Genomic DNA, 19,775 nt, shown 5'->3' with positions numbered 1-19,775 from the left:
TCTAGACTTTTGCTTAAATGTTTTTCTCCAGATATACAGAGTATTGATCTGAAATTGCTTCATCAGATACCCCAAAATAACTATCAGATGGACATATTTATGGAATATGGACTCTCATCAAAATATTAGTTGGTATGATAGTAAACATCAGAATCAGCTGATTTGCTTCCTCTGTCCTAAAATTTTAGGAAGTAGCCTTGAGTTTTCTATGATGAGTTATTGACATCTACTAAAACATTCCCAGATTTTATTGTTATGAGGTTATGTGTTTATGCCTAAGGGAGAAAATATTATTTCCCCTTGGAATAGAAACTGGTAATTAGATCTTTATTTTATTTTATTTTATTTTATTTTTGAGCTGACAGATATCTTTGTTACTCAACAACAAAGCGATGTTGTAAGTAAATAAAAATAACTTAATTTGTACTCTAGGGAAAACAAGACTGATTATTCCTATAAGCTGCATGTCTGTACATGTGCTCAGAGGTATCTTCAGCTATAAAAGAGTGTGTCTCTGTGTTTGTGTGTGTATATATAAACATGCATACATATACAAAAAGAGAAAAAGGAGAGATCAAGTTTCTAGTTCCAAAGAGATATAAAAAGATTGAACTTTTTAGGGGGATTCAATAAATAACAGACATTTCTGTTCAATGAATCTGAATGATAAATTATCATACGTTGACACAATAGTGAGCTACTTTCCTGTCCCTACTCTTCCCTGTGTCTACTCTAGATACAGGGCATTAGATAGGGAGAACAGTGAAATAGCTGATTTCTTCTGATGTTCTTTTTGACTAAAGTGATAGAGATCAAATCTTGGAAAATCTGCTGTCTAGCAGCACTAAAAAAAAAGACATTATGTCACACAGTGCTTTTTTTTGTACAAGAAAAAGGTGCCGGAACTCACACATGTCATACAACCTGCCTTGGCTACCCTACAAGATTCCATCCAAAAAAGGTGCCGGAACTTCGTTCTGAGCGTTCTATGACAAAAAAAGCCCTGATGTCACACAGTGCAAAGGAAGGCTAGAGGATTGCACCCAACAGATTTTCCAGGACTTGCCTGAAACATTTTGTGCATCTTGAAAACATTGTTGCAGGCACGAATGACTGATTTTTTTAGGATTGCATTACAAGCGCAAAATACCAGAGTACAGTATACCTGAAGTTATTAAAGGAGATTTAATTACTTATGTTTCTGCTTAGATTGTTCTAAAACAAGCCTGCCCCTTGGAGGCCTAGCAGGATAGCAAGAGACGCTTTTCAGCAACGGTGATATAACCATTATGTTCAGCAGCAAACAGCTTCAATTTATTTACTGCTGTTTTAATTTTATTAACACCCTTGATAAGAGGGATTGAGCTCAACATTTTTCCATTTATGAACAAATAACCCCCTGGGTAACATACGGTATAAAACCCAATTAATGTACACAGGAAAATGACACCAGAAATAACAATGAAAAAGAAGCCCTTATTGATTTATGTTTGAAGAAGTTCTGATAATAAAAAATGCTTCTGGTGCAGAATCAGCAATCACCACCTAGGCTTTGCTTAGAGTCACTGAGTTCAGGTAATTATTATGATCAGCAGAATTGACTTGTCTTGGATGTTCAGACTCTGCTTCTGTCTGGGGTTTTGATTTCATTGGTTCCACTTCATGGAGATGGAAACTGAGTGGTCAAAGAGGAAATCACTTTGACAAAACTGGGCGCCCAACCAAATCTTCAAAGGCTCAGGTTTTCAGAATCTCTTTAAAAGGCAGAGGAATTCTTGCTGAGTTCATATCACTGGAACACACTGATGCAGATTTAATTTCAGGAAAGCTGGTTTGGCTGCCTCTCTGGTTGTGTAAAGACCTGGTTTATCCTGGTAAGCTTTTGCAATGGAAACAATGGAATGGACATGTAAAGGCAAGTGTGTTGCGCCATGTGCATTTTGCTGACTTGGGGCTTTGTCTTTGTTTTTGTTTTAGGTTGATTATTGCCTTTGTAAGTAGATTTTCTTTTAACTTTCAAACATTGTTTATGGCTTTCCAGAATTAGTTGCTACTTATGGTTATGACACAGTCAATGCCTGTAGTGACTGGCAGAGTTGGGTTTTATAAACACATGAACAGTGATGATTCAGATATAACAATAATAGAACAACTATGGCAAAAGAAAGCAAAAAAATGTTATATGCAGCTTGGATGTAATTCTAAGAGAACTGGAGTACCACCTGAGCACCTTCAACATTGACAAAATCACCATTAGTTAATTGCAAAAGATAGCTTTACTTGGAATAGGTTACATGCTATGACAAAACCTTTAACACCATCAAACAACATTTGCCTACCCTAGGTCCTTGGGAAGCATTTGATAGGTGGACAAAAAGGCCAAATCCAGTCTAAACATCTGGCTTTGGATGTTTCTGGATTGAAAGGATTAGCCAACTACCATGTTTCCCCCAAATAAGACCGGGTCTTATTTTTTTCGCCTCCAAAAAAGGCAGCAGGTCTTATTTTGGGGGGATGTTTTACCTCTGGCACCGACAGCCCTGCCCAGCCGGTCTACTTCTTCTGGGGCTGAAGGAGCAGCTTCATTCTGCAGCTGCATTCTGGCCTGCATTTTGTAGTCAGGCCTTTCCGGAAGGCCTATGCAGCTGAGTTCTGAGTTCTATTTTATATTTTAAATTTTACATCGTATTGTATGCCTTATTTTAATTGTTATGCTTCTGACATGAGTAAACAAACATCAGGCTGATTGTGTGACAAATCATAATTTATTAATCTTGTATGTACATGGCACTTCCAGCATCTAGTGGTACAATGTCTAACATCATAGCCATTGGTTTTGTTGGTCTGGGATTATGGGAACTAAAAGCCAACACATATGGGAGGAACAAAAAATTCCATTTCCTATGTTTGGATATCTCAATATGAATGCAATTTTACTTAGACATCCATCACAGTGCTCTAATATCTCATAGTTTACATTTATCTGCAGGCTATGTCTAGAAGGAAAACATTTCTTATGAAGATTGGACCTCATCAACATAACACAAAATATTTTATATTCATTTATATCCTAACTCTCTATTCAGATAGTCACCAACAATAAGAAATTATAAAATACTAATGTATTTTAATGTACAAGATGCAAAGCTATTTGTCTTAACTGTTTTTGCAAAATTGGAGGGTGAGGAGCCAGTTTTATATAATCTGAGAGTGGAGCAGAATATACTTTCTCTATATGGATTCTGCTGAGTTCATCTAACTAACAGTCATTAAGTCTTTAAGGCCAGCATTCATTGCAAATATGCATTAAAATCCCATCAAATGAGCAAAACCTGATTTCTAATTTCAGTGGCTTAATAGAAGAAAAAATGTAACATAATAAAGGAGTTAAAGGTTAAATGGAATGCATGCTTGCTCCTATAACAAGGAGATGATTTTAGAAACACATATTGCCCACAAATAAATACATTTCCCATTTTAAAGAAAGTGCAGTCATTTATCAACCCTGAGGACAGTGTCATGAAAAAAATAAAGAAAGTCAGTAAAGTGGTTGAAATACAAGCTGATGACACAACAAAATGTAAAAGATTACTCAGGAAAATATACAAACAAGTAAACAAAACTCAAAGGTCATCACTCCCAAAGCAAGCAACCCTTCAGGAAATACTGTAGTAAAAAATAGACTTTGAAAATTAGAAAAATGAACAAGTGTAGAAGAATGTAAAATAAAAGCAACAGCCTAAGTAACTAGCTGTAGATATACTACGAGATGAGCATCAGTACTGCATTTATCCTGATGAAATGATGTACAGTGCAACATACCAAAATAACAAATAATATATCTAGGTGATGGTAGAAGGAGGTTATAAGCAGCTGGTCTGTCTTTCTTCAGGCCCGTTGATGAATGCTTCAAGAGGACCAGTGAGTTTCAGACAGCAAATCTGTGGCATATCCCCTATCCATGCTAGAGCCATCCTTCACAGGAGTAGGTTTATTCCAACCATCTTTTACCACATTCACTGAAGGCTTCTTTCTTTCACTATATGAACTGCACAAATGGTAACATATTCAGGAATGGGGAGAAAAAGGAACAGAATAATGTTGCAATCTAAGAATGTAAAATTGGCAGTAAGCTTTTTTAAAATAATAATAATAATAATAATAATAATAATAATAATAATAATAATAATAATAATAATAATAATGATGATGATGTTGAAGTTAGGATGTGGATCAAGACAATGCATACTGCGTAGCCCATAAAGACAGAAATATGAATTGACTCCAAGCTATGTAGTAATTTACAGATAATTTTACTTTTGGCTGTAGGCCAGGTGAAGACATTATCATATTGTGGAAAAATATTGGTTGAACTCTGCAGGAGAAATCTGAGAGGAGCTTTGAAGCAGACAAAAATGACTTCATTAAAAGTTTTGTCAAAGTCAAGTGCTCCTTTGAAGCTTTGCAGAGATCTAATGTCTGTGGCTTCTGTAGAAAGCAAAAAATTAGTAAGGGGAAGATTATGAGTAGTTATTGAGTTACAGCATGTATGAAATTCCTTTATCCTGCTTTTATTCAGATTACCACACTGAATTAATTTTTACAAGATGGACAATAATATTTAATTTTGAAGCACTCTCGTATACAGATTTATAAAGTTGTCCAGCACTGTGCAAATAACTAATTCTATAATTTTATTTATGAATAGCAATGGTAACTCTCAAAACATAAATTTGTTTATATATAAGTTCTAATTTTTAAATTCTGAAATCCACAAGAGTCCCTTATAGCTCAGTCATTTATAATAGTTAGATATAGATGTTATATACTACATCAGGTAAAGTACCTGACTTTATATGTGAAATAATGATGCTTTTGAATGTATCACAAAATGAATCTACACCGATTGGATTGATTAACTGTTCATTAACATGAAAAATCCGTTAACCCATATATATATATATATATATATATATATATATATATATATATATATATATATATATATATATATATTCCTTCCCCTTTCAAATATTTGTTTTGTCTAGAAAGGTTTGGGTAGAAGCCATGGTTAGAATGCAGTATTGCAGGCTAACTCACTGCTCATTGCCAGGAGTCCAATTCTGACAGGCTCAAGGTTGACTCAACCTTCCATCCTTCCAAGGTTGGTAAAATGAGGACCCAGATTGTTGGTGTCAATAGGCTGACTCTGTAAACTGCTTAGAGAGGGCTGTAAAGTACTGAGGAGTAGTATATATGTCTAAGTGCTATTGTTATTGCCATTGCTATAACAGTAGAAGCAGAGACAACACATACGGCACTTAGGGTTTATTTTCCTGTTATAAAAATTGGTTGTGGATTTTCTGATGTATATACTTTTATACAGTCTGGCAATATTATTCGTAATGTCTAGAATACTGTGGATTATTTTCTTTTCATTGTGTTGTTTGATGATAAATGTTTTTTGCCACATTTTTTGTTTTATGTCTTTATAAAATTATATTGTGTAATTTGGGGGAGGGGGAGGTTCTGTGGAAACATATTTCAAATGCTGGGCCTGAAGGTCTTTCCTTTCCATTCAGACAAACTTACTCTAAAACTCTGAGCTCTGTCCTTTTTGAGTGTGTTGTCTTTATATCATTAACACACACACACACACACACACACACACACACACATCCATACAAACAATTACAAACAATCTTTTTCAGAGTTCTCAAATCTTTCTCCAGAAAAGTAGTCATAACCAATCTGCCCTGTGGAACCAACTCCCTTTTTATCTCCACCCTGCTGAGTAGCCACTTGCTTAAAATTCTCTAGGAAAATTCTGCCTTGGGTTGCAGAAATTGCTTCCTTTATATGGCTGTACAGGGCCCACTCCATGTTACTGGAGGGAGAACTCTGCAACAGGATAAAACCAAAAGCCTGGTAAAATATTGTACTGTCTTCGGGTGGCATTTGATCATAATAACCCTTTCCAGAAAATTTCAGAACATTAGCTTTCCAATAATCCTTTGAGAACACAGCTGAACTGAGATCCATCCCCTATACAGATATTTATTAATCTCTCTTGGGACCTACTAGCTTTGAAATCACTGGTTCCAATGTCAGAAAAAAAAATTCTTGAGAAATGTTTTGTCTCTATCTTATTTGAACTGGATCTTCAGCTTGGAGTCTTTTAGCTAACGAGAAGAGGTAGTAAATTTCTTAGTGAAAACCATTTTCTCCCATTTTGTAATAGCTTCTAAAGTTGGAAATAGATGACAGTAAACAACAACAACAACAACAACAATAACAACAACAACAACAACAACAACAACAATAATAATAATAATAATAATAATAATAATAATAATAATAATAATAATAATAATAATAATAATAATACAGATAATAACAAGACCTGGAAATGGCTAAGAGCAGGAAAGTTGAGGAAAGAGACCAAGGGACTAATTCTGGCTGCAAAAGACCAAGCCTTAAGGACAAATGCATACAAAGTCAAAATTGAGAAGACAGCAAAAGACAGTAAGTGCTGCTTATGCAAAGAAGCTGAAGAAACAGTGGACCACCTGGTAAGCTGCTGTAAGAAGATCACACAGACTGACTACAAGCAGCAGCATGACAAAGTAGCAACAATGGTGCATTGGAAGATCTGCAAGAAATATCATTTGCCTGTAAGCAAGTACTGGTGGGACCATAAAATAGAGAAAGTCATAGAAAATGATAAAGTTAAACTGCTCTGGGACTTCAGAATTCAAACAGACAAGCACCTGAAACATAACACCCTGGACTTAACAATTGTCGATAAGAAAGGCAAAAAAGTCTGGATAGTTGACGTGGCAGTGCCTAGAGACAGCAGAATAGATGAGAAAGAACTGGGAAAAATAACAAAATACAAAGACCTACAAATAGATATAGAAATACTGTGGCAAAGGCAAGCAAGGGTAGTACCAATAGTAATAGGCACCTTGGGTGCAATCCCAAAACAACTGGAGCACCACTTGAACACCATTGGCATTGACAAATTCGCCATTAGTTGATTGCAAAAGGCGGTCTTACTAGGAACTGCTTCCATCCTGCGACGATATCTGTAATACCATCAAACATCCACATCTGCCTATCACAGGTCCTTGGTAAGGACTCGATAGATAGACAAAAAAAAAAGCACCTTGGTGGAGCAGTGGGCTAATGCCTCCTTAAGTAATACCAGCTGCCTGCAATTAGTGCAGGTTCAAGTCCCACCAGGCTCAAGGTTGACTCAGCCTTCCATCCTTCTGAGGTAGGTAAAATGAGGACCCAAATTGTTGGGGGCAATAAGCTGACTTTGTAATAATGCCGCTTGGGAGGGGGGGCAAAGCCCTAATAAGCAGGCATATACAGTACATAGAATGAAGGCTATTGCTAAGCACATTGATTTGTGCTTTAGATTGTAAGCCGCCCTGAGTCTTCGGAGAAGGGCGGGATATAAATGGGATTAAAAAAAAATGCCAAATCCAGTTTGAACATCTGGCTGACTGTGCGAATAATAATAATAATAATAATAATAATAATAATAATAATAATAATAATAATAATAATAATAATAATAATAATAATAATAATAATAATAATAATAATAATAATAATAATATTGGAAGGGACCTTGGAGGTCTTCTAGTCCAACCCCCTGCTCAGGCAGAAAACCCTATACCATTTCAGACAAATGGTTTTTCAGTCTCTTCTTTTTTTTATTTAAAAAGTTTTACAGTACATTTTAACTTTGTCAATCCCCCCTCCCCCACCCCTATCTAACCCTCCCTATCCCTCTCCCCCATTCCCCCCTCCCCCCCGACTTCCCAGAGCTAAATACAGGGTATAGAAGCAAAAAACAAACATAAGCATCCATATGCTATCTACAATAAACTATTAATTCTATCACCCTCTAGCTCATGTAAAATGATTACAAACAATATTAATATTACAGATAAAAAAAGAAGAAAACAGAAAAGGAGCTTTACTCAAATGCTAAATGAAATTTCTTAGTCCCAATCCTTATTCATATTAATTTCAAAAAGAAAAAAAAAAACTTTCATCTAGTATTTACCTCTAATTTCTGAACAAATTCTCAATTACGCACCAAGAGCGCCTATCTCTATTAACCTTATTAATCTCCAACCAAACTGAACTATGATCAAAAATAGTTCTTGCATATATCACACCAAATGTCTCACAATTCCAGATCATCCTTAAGTTCAAATAAAAAAGAAATTTAGGCAATCTAGCATGACTCATGACACGCTTAAAAAAAAAGAAAAAGAAAAAACCCCACTTTTTCCATCTATTCATCTAAAACACCATTCCAATCTCCAATGAAAAAAAAATAAAAAAAAATAAAAAAAATTTATAATCCAATTAAGTACCCTTTATATGTAGTAAGTTAAGAAAAATCAACTTGTTATTAATTAGGAGCTTGCGTACCCAATCTTAAATTCAATAAATACTTTTGATCCATAACCCTAATATACATTTCTTACAACCAAATAACATCAGTCTTAAATTGTTTTGAATATTGAAAAACTTTCTTTCTCCTCTATGATGAATTTAATCCACTGACATTCTAAATTAGAAATTTAGTCACCAATCTTGATGCCCCAAAGCTTTTGGAGCACGTCTGACATGGCCCCTATAACTTCTTTGGACCGCGCCCCTCCCACAGCTTCACTGTAAGTACATTTTGGAGGTTCCATGACTTTCTGCTGGTCTTGCTCTTGCTCTCGTCTCGCTCGTCTTAGGGAGGCACGTGACATCCTCTGCTCTCCAGCAGCAGCCGATGAAACTGTAACTTGATCCCCTCCAACACCATTCTCCTCTGTCTGTCTATCTGCAACATCTTGAGGCTTTCCCTCACCAAATCCCTTTGCAGCTTCCAGAAGTGATAGGGGGGTTGCTTTTAACACGTTGCTGTAAAAATCACGTGCCTGGGCCACAGTAACCAGACGATGTCTTTTACCTTCGTGCATCACCACCAGTCCGACTGGAATCTCCCATCTAAACTTGATATCACATTTCTTAAGTTCCTGTGTAAGAAATGCAAAATCTTTCCTTCTCCTTAAAATCTTTGGAGGAATCTCTTTTAAAACCAGGACTTCTTGCTCAGCAACTACCAATTTAGTATCATAAGCAGCTTGAATGACTTCATCTCTAATTACTCTCTTTGTAAAATAGACCACCACATCTCTGGGTAACTTCCTCTGTCTTGCAATCCATGAATTTACACGAAAACTTTTATCCATGCTTCCCTCAATTTCAGATGCTGGCTGGCCCAATACCACTTCCAAAGCCTCAGAGATCAGCTGCTTTAAATCTTCTTTAGGATTCTCTTTTAAGCCCCTAATTCTAATAGCATACTGCATCTGATGGTACCGAACAAGGCTCAATTCTCCATCCATTTTGTCCCTTATATTTTCAATCTCTAATACCTTTACTTCTAATATAGAGTTCTTTTGACTGAGATCCTCCACTTTTTCCTCCAACTGTTGCACACATACAGCTACACTTTCAATTATAGACAACATGTCTTCCCTCATTGCTCTAAACTTCTCTTCCATCTTCTTCTCCAATTTCTCCTCCAGCTTTTTCAACTTTTCATCCATCATATCAGACATTAATTGTGAATGCTTTTCAAAGGCATCTTGTAAATCCTTAAGCGTCAATGCCGGAGGAGGTGCAGGAGGAAGCAAAGCTTGCAACGAGGTCTGCCGCACCGGGGAAGACCCCGCACTCCGAAGAGCTTTAGAAGTTTTGGCCGCCATCTTTCCCCACTTTCACTTGTTGCGCACTTTCACTTTGAAGCTATAAAATCCATTGAGCTAGAGAGTAAAAATAAAAGTCCACATCACCATGACCTCCTGTATCGCTCTGCCTGCATCTTGATACTCCAAGGTATTTCCTTCTGGCAGGGGTGGTTGCTAACGCCTGGCTCTGCTCCAAAAATCACGGAGCAGGGACGCTGCGCAGCTCGGAGCAACCCAGGCTTCGGGGGGGGGGGCTCAATCCTTCAGCCGCCCAAACTCTCAGCTCAGGCGGCCCCGGAGAGCTCAACCCCTACCTGGGGCCTCACCCCCTCCTCTTCTCCCGAGGAGGGGGCTTCAAATCCATCTAAACAGCTGATCGGCGCTGTTTACAATGGATAAACACAGCTGCGGAGCGGACAGCCCGGAGACGGCTGTCTTCGGCGCCGCGTCGCCACCGGAAGTCCGTTTTTCAGTCTCTTCTTAAAAACTTCCAGTGTTGGAGCATTTACAACTTCTGGAGGCTGATTAATTGTTCTAACTGTCAGGAAATTTCTCTTGAGTTCTAGGTTGCTTCTCTCCTTGACTAGTTTCCATCCATTGCTTCTTGTCCTGCCTTCAGGTGCTTTGGAGAATAGCATGACTCCCTCTTCTTTGTGGCAGCCCCTGAGATATTGGAACACTGCTATCATGTCACCCCTCATCCTTTTCTTCATTAAACCATTGATAATAATCCATTGAAGGAAGAAAAATCTATTTCTTGTGTTTATATGCATTTTATCTCTCGCCCACATCCACCCACCTCACCAATTCACAACATAGCAATATAATCATTATTTCTATTTGTTCATTTTCTTCATCTTTCTATATCTCAAGGAGGAAGAGGAAAAAACAAAATGGCAAGACACCACATCTCCATCTTGCCAGAAATTTCTCCTGAGGAGCAGCCTGGCAATATTAATTATTGCTAAAGAATCTTAATAGTTTTTACTTGCCTTTTGTTTTGACTTGGTAAGAAAAGTATGAAACCATCAATGGAAAGACCTGAGGAAATTACAACTGTGTATCAATTTTGAATAAGCAAGACAAAACATGCCTATTTTTTAATGAATATGATTCAGTTATTTGAGGAACTTTGCAGTTGTTTTTAAGGATTTATACTAAAAAGGAGGAACATCACTACAATATCATTCTCAAAGTGTTGATATTTTTCTCAAACTTTCACAAACAAACGGACAATTTAATTATTCTGTAAAGCTCAGTTTGCACTATTAGGTATGATGACATAAACATTGATAATGGAAATAGCTAAGATGGAATTGATCTATTTGCTGGAAGGAAGGCATCTGAACATCTACATTTTATACATCCTGAAATTTGAGCAAGCAGCAATTTCTAATTTAAAAATATAGAATTTTCTAATAAAGACTTAATCCCTATAAATTGGCTGTAGATATGGGACTCCTGATAAAATCTCAGAATACACAAAATGTTGGAAATTATATGTACAATATATTCATTTGTCTACTGTTTTGCTTTCCTACTCCAAGGTGTTTTTAAAGACTTTGTGAGATGTGGTATTTATAAACAAAGAACTTCTTTTATTGCTTTTTCACTTTTTAAGCCTTCCATTTTCTTGTCCATTGCATTGTTCTTTTTTTCTTGAAATAAGCCAAAGATAAAATATAATCTTTAAGAGTATAACATGGTCTTTATTTCAATTCTTACAGCCACATAAGTTTCCATTGTTCCATCTGTATATTGTAACATTTTTTAAACTCACTTTATAGTACATTATTCACTTGTTTTTCGGTTACAGATTTCAATAAAAATGTATATACATTAGCAATTAGTTTCAGTTTCAGTTTCAGTTTTATTTGATTTGTATACCGCCCTTCTCCCTAGGGACTCAGGGCGGTTCACAGGGCATATATAAATAACAATACAATACAATACAAAAGTTAAAAAAGATTAAATCAATGCCCAGTTAAAAACAGTAATACAATTCTAAAACAACAATTTAAAACCCAAATCCCCCGTCAGGCCAGACCAGCTAATTCAAATAAATGGGTCTTCAGGCCACGACGGAAAGTTCGGAGGTCTGATGCCATCCGGAGCTCCACCAGCAGTTGGTTCCACAAAGCCGGGGCACCCACAGAGAAGGCTCTCCCCCTGGGGGCCGCCAGTCGGCATTCCCTGACTGGAGGCACCCTGAGGAGGCCCTCTCTGTGGGAACGCACAGGGCGGAGGGGAGTTGACGCCGGCAGCAGGTGGTCCCCGAGGTAACCCGGACCCATGCCATGTAAGGACTTAAAGATCATAACCAAGACCTTGAACCTCACCCGGAAGACAACTGGTAACCAATGCAGCTCGCGGAGCAAAGGTGTAACATGGGAGTACCGGGAAACTCCCAAGACAACTCTCGCGGCCGCATTCTGTACCAGTTGGAGCCTCCGAGTGGTCTTCAAGGGAAGCCCCATGTAGAGAGCATTACAGTAGTCAAGGCGAGAGGTCACGAGCGCATGAGTGACCGTGCACAGGGCATCCCGGTCCAGATAGGGCCGCAACTGGTGCACCAGGCGAACCTGGGCGAAAGCCCCCCTAGTCACGGCCACTATATGATCTTCCAGGGTAAGCCGTGAATCTAGGAGGACTCCCAAGTTGCGAGCCCTATCCACGGGGGGTAAGAGCTCACCCCCCATAGAAAGAGATGGAACATTTTGAATGTCCCGGGATGCCGGAATGCACAGCCACTCAGTCTTGTCAGGGTTGAGTTGAAGTCTGTTCCTCCCCATCCAGACCCGAACCGCCTCCAGGCAACGGGACATCACAGCGAGGGCATCACTGGGGTGGTTTGGGGTCGAAAAGAAAAGTTGGGTATCATCGGCATATTGATGATACCCAACTCCAAAACCACGAATGATCTCACCCAGCGGTTTCATATAGATGTTGAACAGGAGAGGCGAGAGAACCGACCCCTGAGGAACTCCACAAACGAGAGACCTAGGGGCCGATCTCTGCCCCCCTGCCAACACCGACTGCGAGCATCCCAGGAGATAGGAGGAGAACCACTGAAGAACTGTGCCTCCCACTCCCAATCCCCTAAGATGCCGCAGCAAGATACCATGGTCGATGGTATCAAAAGCCGCCGAGAGGTCTAATAGGACTAGGACAGAGGAATATCCCCTGTCCCGAGCCCTCCAGAGATCATTCACCAGAGCGACCAATGCCGTCTCCGTGCTGTACCCGGGCCTGAAACCCAATTGGTAAGGGTCCAGATAATCCGCTTCATCCAGGACCAGAGGGAGCTGATGCGCCACCACACTCTCAACAACCTTCGCAAGAAAGCGAAGGTTGGAGACTGGACGAAAGTTGTTCAAAACAGCCGGGTCCAAGGCAGGCTTCTTGAGGAGAGGTCTCACCACCGCCTCCTTCAAGACGGTGGGGAAATAGCCCTCACTCAAGGAAGCAGATATAACCGCCTGGAGCCAGCCTCGTGTCCTCTCCCTAGCTGCATAAACCAGCCAGGAAGGGCACGGGTCCAACAAACATGTGGAGGAGCTCAGCCTCCCCATAATCCTGTCCACTTCATCAGGGGTCACAGAGTCAAACTCTTCCCAGATAACGTTGACAAGACCACCCGTGTCCTGATCGCCTGACTCCGCCCAGTTGGAGTCCAAACCAGTCCGAATCCGAGCGATTTTATCCGACAGATGTTGACTAAATTCCTCGGCACGACCCTGCAAGGGGTCCTCCCTCACCTCCTGATTAAGAAGTGAGCGAGTCACCCTGAACAGGGCGGCCGGGCGATTATCTGCGGACGCGATGAGGGTGGAGAAGTAATTACACCTCGCCACCCTCATCGCTGCGAGATAAGACCTAATATAGGTTCTTAACCGCAACCGGTCGGGTTCGGATCGGCTAGACCTCCAACAGCTCTCTAGGCCCCGTTTCCGACGCTTCATCTCCCGGAGCTCCGCGGAGAACCATGGAGCTCGCTGGGATCTGCGCCGGGTCAGGGGCCGCAAGGGTACAACCCGGTCAAGTGCCTCAGTGGCTGCCCTTTCCCAGGCTTCCACTAAGGCATCCGCCGAGCTGTGAGCAATGGAGGCAAGTGGGGACCCCAGCGCCTCTTGGAATCTATCAGGATCCATTAAGCGTCTGGGGCGGTACCATCTAATTGGTTCCGTGTCCCCACAGCGGGGGGTGGCAAAACGGAAGACCAGCCGCAGGAGATGATGATCGGTCCATGACAGGGGCATAATAAGTGGAGAGCCCCCACCAAGATCATCCAACCACCGTCTAGATAAAAAAATCAGGTCAAGGGTGTGGCCTCCCTCATGAGTTGGTTCTGAAATTACTTGCGTCAGGTCCATGGCCGTCATGGAAGCCATGAACTCCCGAGCTAGCTCCGATGAACCTCCCAGGGATGGTAGATTGAAGTCTCCCAAAACTATAAGTTTGGGAAACTCAACCACCAAACCCGAGAGGATATCGAGCAGCTCGGGCAGGGCTGCCGCTGTGCGACTAGGCGAAATGTACACCAGCAGCAAGCCCAACTGCGCCCCAGAACCAAATCTCACAAAGAGAGACTCACACCCGACTATCTGAGAAACGGTGGACTCCCGCGGACATAAGGTCTCCCTAATGGTAACCGCCACTCCCCCACCCCTACCATGAGCTCGTGGCCGGTGTAGCACCCGGAAGCCTGGTGGGCAGAGGTCAACCAAAGGGACCCCACCCTCTGGGCCCAACCAGGTCTCCGTGATGCAAGCCAGGTCCGCATGCTCTCCCTCAACTAAATCCCTAACGAGGGGAGCTTTGTTAACCACGGACCTGGCGTTCAGGTACACCAGCCGGAGCTCAGGAGGCTGAACATCCTCGCTCCCGGGATCTCGGGGAAGAAGCAGAGGGTCGGAGCGCCTCACCGCTTGCAAGTAGCGGAGACGGCCCTCCCGGTAGCGATACGGCCCCCTGTCTATCTGCCTGCTGCCATTCCCCGTCGTGGGAATAGATAATCCCATGACCCGCTCATGAGCCCCGGCGACAACGCCACCCCGTTCTCCCCCCGTGCAGTCAGACCCAAGTCTGGCCTGAACCATGGTTGATTGGCCACCCCCCATAGCCAGACAACCCCTATTTCCCACCCCACTCCCTAGCCCTATAAAAATTTTTGATAAAAAGATAATCAGAGGCTTTCTAGATTTACATTGATGGCCCCTGCCCCTGCCCAGCCATCTCTCAGAGACTTACATATTCATCATTTAAATATAATTCTATTTCCAACTCAATCTTCTTCAACACTATGAATTCTTTTGTCTACTTTAAATTTTTTCTAGCGATTGAAAATAAGAAAACCATTGACAACTATATTCCTCTGTCACCAGTTCTCCTGATTTAAATTTAAATTCTCTTTGACAAAATTCTAGTAACTTGCAATCAGTTAGCCATTTAAGTTTTCCTATTATCTCTCATTTGTAAAATGCTACTTGTGCTGAGATCCATAAAAGAACTCAAAAACTTCAGTTCCTGCAACTTACTCATGAGGCACAACGTTTTGGAGTCTATGTCACTTTCCAGATAAAATTTGCCGACTATCAGTTCATTGTCTGGCCCCTGATCTTCACTGCAGTGCTGTCCCCACTCTTTCAGAGATGTCTGAAAGGAAGCTAAAAGGATATATATAATCAGTGACTTTTTTCTTTTACGTACTTTGACTTTTTAGATGACTCTCCTTTTCTCTGCTTCAGTAAAATTGACAATTGGCATAAAGATAAATGACATACAGTGCATGGAATTCAATTTAAAATGAACATTTTAATGCCCTTGAAACAGATTTCATACAAGCTGGTTGCTCTCTTACACATTCACCAGGATGGAATGGCATTGCTCACCTGTTCATTTCCTGAAAATGAACAATAGTTCTTTTAATCAGATTAAGAAAGAAAACCCCTTTGGCATACAAATGTTATCATAACCATCTTGGTCCAGAAGTCACCAGCACATTTATTCTATTTTCATTTTTCAATTACTAAAGTAAAAGAGACCATCCTTTTCACCTTACCGATTTCTTCCCGTTTTGAAGAGCCCTGAACTGGTTTCTTGGTGAAAACAATCTGTCTATCAAATAAATTATCCAAGTTTTATCCAATGCAACTTTGTCTTCATTTCAATTGGCTACAGCACTGGTTGCCTATGCTTGTATTTTGCTTTTGAGGTAATACATTCATGGCCTTTTGCCTCCCAGGCATAGTGTATATCTTGGTTCTATCTCTTTCATGATTGTTGTAACTTGCCAGCTCTTCTTCTTTTCTCAAGATTATTAGATTGTCCACCTTAGATGTAGGAAGCATCTCCCTGACTTCTACAAAATGCCCTGTTAATAGGGTCCCCATTATCCATCTTTAGTATGACCTAAAAGTTTCTGAGTCTTTTTTTTTCTGTTAAAGGACATCGACTGTGCAAGGACTTAAGTGTAGATTAGCATTCAACTGAGCTTACATTCTCAGAACTAAGTTATTTGTACACCCTGGTGCTGAACATAAATGTTTTCTAAGCAATTTGAATTAATTAATTTGAGACAGGTGACTATTAGGAAGAAAGACTTTCGGCAGAATCATCCCAGTTATGGAATAGTCTCCCATATAACTTCATCATCTTTATTATTTTCTGCTGTCAGCAAACACTAATTATTAATTTAGATTTATCAGTTTCAAACCTGTATATTACAATTATATACACAAAAATGTGAAAATGTGAAATTTCACTGCCAGTTCTTTATTTTGTCTTGGCCTTCATATGACAGTTGTTCTTCTCAAGAACCAAGGATGTTGCAATGCTTTTTTTGTAGTGTAGGTCTAAATCCAACCAATGTGGCTTTTTGCAATTGACAGATGGAAATGTGGTCAGTGCACACTTTTTCCATGTGCTGTCCAAGATATTTTAGCATGGCACACAGTTATGTTGATAACCATTAGGACCACCATGATTAGTTGATGAAGCCCCAGTTGTTCTAATTTATAATAGCAGGCCATAATGGTGTGGTTTTCAAAAACAGTACACTTTTTTCTTGTCTGTAGTTTTTGGTCTTTCAGTAATCCTACGGGGCTGAGTCCTAGTTGCCCAGCCATAGTCCTGACTGAGCCCATTTTTATTTGTTAACAGATCCCCAGGAACTCTGACATCTCACATGGCCTTGTTGTTCCATGTGATGATAGATTGGATAAAGGATTCTTTTTCTGTTTTGTCAGTATATTAAATGAGTTGGTGGATACACTTAATCTGGAAGAGCGAGACTAAATGTATCCACCAATCCATTTAATATGGTGAGAAAACAGAAAAAAAGAATCCTACATTGGAATGCAGTACTGCCTGTAGAGAATACATTAGTACAGAATACAGAAATGGCCAGCACAGTTTTCCTCCTCATCAGTGTATTGCAAGCCCCTTCCACGAGAAGAGGATATCCATGGAGGGAGATATTATTAAAGTTTATTGCATAGCCAGTCAGGTGGTTGGACAGGACTTGCATTTTTATCAATCTATTGAGTCCTTCCCAAGGACCTAGAATAGTCAGATATTGCTGTAGGATGGTGTTAAAGATATTGTTGCAGAATGTAAGCTATTCCTAGTAAATTTCTGGTGATTTTGTCAAAGCTGATGGTATTCAAATGGTGCTCCAGATGGTCACCTCTTTTATCCAATTTGCATTCTTGTTGTATTTGTTTGGCTTGCCCCTTACATGTACTCAGAACTGCACTGTTTCTTCTGTTATTATTATTTCAACTTTATTACTTTTAGAGTTGAATTTTTAGTGAGCCAATATAACTTATTCAATAGAGCAGCTATATACATTTTTTTTAAAAAAGATTTAAATACAATAAATATAGGCTCTGAAAAAGATAATTACACTTTGCATTTTCTGCTAAGGAAGCACAAAAATGTCATGAAGGAAAAGTATGGAAAGTGACCTTCAAAATCCTCAAGAGAATAGTTTCATGGAAGTCATATTCTTAGCTATCCAAGATTTCTGTCCACAGAAGGATTAGTTGACCTCATGTCACCAAAGTAGAGCTGGAGAGGTGAGACAAGGAACCCAATTCATAAGGAAGGATAATAAAGATTTCAAGTGCTGTTTATCTTGAGCTTTTGGGAGTAGTCTGCAAATTTTCACAGAGTGCTGAACTCTGAACTGTCTTTGAATGTCTGCACTCTATTTTGGGAAGTAATTTTGCTTCCAAAATGTCAGTCTCTTCATCCTCCTTGAAAAGTCTCTGAGCCATATTTTCCAAATATATTTGTTTTGGAACTCTCCAGATATAAATGTCTTCAGCCACATTTTTTTCTCTCACTATTTTTCTATAATTTTGTTCCTGTCTCTTAAATTTGAAATGGTTTACCTAATCAACAACCACAACATTTGCACTTTTTTCTTCATTTACTAAATTGCCTTTTCATATATTTACATTGTTGTTGAGTCACTTATAATTACAATTATAATTTCATGCAAATTCATAACCTCCAGTATTTCACAGATTAAAACTGGAAGATATTGAGTGTAATAGAGAAGTTATGAGCATTATTCAGAATTCTAAGAGATAAACATTTGCTTTTACTATGATTCTTCTTTGTATATGCAAGCTTCTTTTACATGTGTCTCAGAGAAATGCACTAGAGTGGGAAATAAATGAATCTGCTGCAAACTGGTAGAGATTTTTCATGAAAAATAAAGAAATCAACTTGGATGTCAGGATTCTGATTGAAGAGCTCTCTAACTGGAAAGAGACAGAACTAGAGCAAATAAGAAATACTAAGAGTAAAGATAGTCCTTGACTTATAACCTCTCACTTAGTGACCATTCAAAGTTACAACAGATTCCCACCAATATACTGCCAATGTACTATGACCTGGATTTCAAAGTTCCAGTGGCCACCCACCCTCCCTGTGGTCATATGATTGTGTTCTGGATGGCTGCATTTACAGCCTTTTGCAGCATCCTATGGCTACGCGACCACAATTTATTACTTTTTTTTGCCAGAAACCAATGTTTACTTCCAATTTCCAGTAAAAAAATCATTGTCTACAATGGATTCATTTAATGACTGGGTGCCTATGGTGGAATCCCCCTAAAGTAGGGGGAGGAGTTAAGACAATCCTAAAATTCTTAAAAGGTAGGAAGTGATAGAGAACTGACAGCCACCCCACCCCAAGTGCTCATCTGGTGATTCTTGGAAAGTGTATGACATTGTTGCAAATAGGTGACTAACAATAAACATACTGCTGTGATTAACTATCAGTGTCATTCTAGCACCTGACAGTGCCTCAGCCTAAGACTGTTATGACATATAATGGTAATACTGCACTCCATTACAGTTATAAACTGAGAACAACCTGTATAAGGACTAAATAGAAGTATACAGACTACAGAACTAAATCATAAAAAGAAATAAGGGATTTTGTAGTGGTCTGGAAATCTAATAAGAAAATCAGAATTAGAGATTTCCAGTAAAGAAAGGAAAGTGATCCTGAAAGAAGAGAGAGGGAAGAAACATAATTCAGAATTTGGAAAATGGTATTAAAAAACTGGGTTCAAGGATCTTAGCAAAAGAACCCTTTTGCTGAACAGCCATTTGTATAAAATGGTATAGGGTTTCCTATATGTTGAACTAGATGACCTCCAAGGTCCCTTCCAACTACTTCTTCTTCTTCTTCTTCTTCTTCTTCTTCTTCTTCTTCTTCTTCTTCTTCTTCTTCTTCTTCTTCTTCTTCTTATTATTATTATTATTATTATTATTATTATTATTATTATTATTATTATTATTATTATTATTATTATTATTATTATTATTATTATTATTATTATTATTATTATTATTATTATTATTATTATTATTATTATTGAAACCCTATTTTCATGGCAGTAGTTTTGATCCAGACAGATATAATGCAAAGAAATAAGAATAGCACATAGCCAGAAAAAAGAAAAGGAAAAGATTAACCTAAATT

Source organism: Vipera berus (genome assembly GCF_964194415.1).
Source record: "Vipera berus genome assembly, chromosome: 1".
Taxonomy (NCBI): Eukaryota; Metazoa; Chordata; class Lepidosauria; order Squamata; family Viperidae; genus Vipera; species Vipera berus.
Note: the sequence above shows the minus strand (reverse complement) of the source record.